The sequence below is a fragment of the Lygodium microphyllum genome, chromosome 8, assembly GCF_053477565.2.
Source record: "Lygodium microphyllum isolate KBCC chromosome 8, Lygodium_microphyllum_v1.1.10, whole genome shotgun sequence".
Classification (NCBI taxonomy): Eukaryota; Viridiplantae; Streptophyta; class Polypodiopsida; order Schizaeales; family Lygodiaceae; genus Lygodium; species Lygodium microphyllum.
The window spans coordinates 9,304,296-9,306,625 of NC_141142.1; positions in this window are offsets into that span (position 1 = coordinate 9,304,296).

Sequence of the window (2,330 nt, forward strand, 5' to 3'; positions counted from 1 at the left end):
CTCCATTTGAGGCGTATTTTGGGTCGAAGCCAGATGTTTCTTACTTTCGGGTCTTTGGGTGTGATGCCTATGTTCACATTCCCAAAGCTCACCGTGACAAATTCGAAGCGGCTTCCCGCAAACAGGTATTTGTTGGCTACAGCTCCCAGTCCCAAGGCTACCGACTCTATGATCCCGTCAAGCGGGATGTATATACTAGCCGTGATGTGCGGTTTGTGGAGGTTCCGGCTTCTTCAACGGGTGAGGAGCATCCCGTTCTTGGAGATCCAGGGGAGAGTTTGGCTCCTTCTACAGTTCCACTGGAGCCTGTGCCGTTTGATTATGATTCTGTTTCTGATACAGAGTCTACTGTTCCACCGGATCCTTCTGAGGAGTTACCACCGGTGGACATTCCAGAGTCTTCTACTGATGGAGAACGACGAGGGGAGGTTCGGCCTCCTCCTCGCTGGGCCCGTGACAAACTCCGTGCTTCAGGGATCGAGGGGGTTCCTGAGGAGTGGGGACCGCAGGATGGTCCGCGGCGGTCACGGAGGCACCAGGCGCATTCTTCGGAGCTTGTGTGCTCCAATTATTGTTTGATGTCCCGAGTTATGCAGGATCGAGAGCCCACCTCCGTGAAGGAGGCTTTACAGTCCGCCCCATGGAAGAAAGCTATGGAAGCTGAGTTGGAGGCTATTGAGAGGAATGGCACTTGGTCACTTGTGCCACGCCCCCCGAAGAAGAAGGTGATTGAAGTCAAGTGGGTCTTCAAGACCAAATATCTCAGTGATGGTACTTTGGATAAGCACAAGGCTCGCCTTGTTGCTAAGGGTTTTGCCCAGCGCCCAGGGATTGACTGTCATGACACCTTTGCCCCTACCGCTCGTATGGCAACCATTCGAGCTGTTCTTGCTTTGGCTGGTCATAGGAGATGGCCTGTTTATCAGCTGGATGTGAAGTCGGCCTTCCTGAATGGTGATTTGAAGGAGGAGATCTACGTTGAGCAGCCTCCTGGCTTTGGTTCTTCCGATGGGAAAGTCTACAGGTTGAAGAAGGCCCTGTATGGTCTCAAGCAGGCCCCGCGAGCTTGGAACGAGAAGATTGATTCGTTCCTCCAGACTCAGTTGGGATATCGGCGGTCCAAGGCCGATCCGCAGCTGTATGTTCACACTTCCGAGGATGGTTGTGTGATGTTTGTATTATATGTTGATGATTTGATTGTCACAGGTGATGATGCACAGCAGGTCCAGGAGACAAAGTCAGCTTTACATCGGACGTTCGAGATGACGGATTTGGGGCTACTCCATTTCTTTTTAGGACATGAGATTTTTCAGTCTCAGAGGGGGATCTTTCTCTCCCAACAGAGATATGTACAGGAGCTCTTGGTGTCTTTTGAGATGGAAGATTGTCAGGCCCTCTCTACTCCTATGGATCCGAACTGGAAGGCCACTTCCCACTCAGCTTCTCCTTTGGCGGATGCTTCCCGCTATCGACAGTTGATAGGGTCTTTGATTTGGCTTCTCAACACCAGGGTTGATCTATGTTTTGCTGTTGGGCTCTTGGCAGGGTTCATGAGTGAACCTAAGATGGTGCATTGGCAGGCTGCTCAGAGGATACTTCGGTATCTGAGGGGGACGTCTGATTTGGGGATTCATTACCCCGCAGGGACAGATGGGTCAGATCTTGTACTTGCAGGTTGGAGCGACTCGGATTGGGCCGGTGACGTGGACCACAGGCGGTCTACAACAGGTTACTGCTTTACTTTGGGTGCAGGTGTTATTTCTTGGAGTAGCAAGAAGCAGCCCACGGTAGCCCTTTCGTCTACTGAGGCGGAGTATCGGGCCGCGTCTTCCACCACATGCGAGGTTGTGTGGCTTCGGAGACTGTTGGAGGAGCTTGGGTGCCCCCAGACTCGCCCTACATTGCTGCGATGTGACAATGAGAGTTGCATTGCCTTGGCGAGGAATCCTGTTTTTCATGCCCGGACGAAGCACATTGAGATCCAGTACCACTTCATCCGAGAAAAGCTTTTGGATGAGACCATCACTGTGGAGTATTGCAAGACGGAGGATAATCTTGAGGATTTGTTTACGAAGGCGCTTCCTCAGGCTCTACTTCGGCAACATTCCAGATCCCTCAGGCTTCTGCCGTGTCCAGGCTCTGCGAGGGGGTGTCAGAGATCATAGCCTGTTTTCAGGCAGGCAGCAGCAGGCAGCAGCTGCACAGTCCAGCTGCACAGTCGGACTGCCACGTGGCAGTCCGACTGCCTGCAGCTGATTTTTATCAGGCTGCGCCCTATTTTGGCGCCCCATTCTAGGCAGATTTTCGCCTATTTATTGCTGACGTTTTCA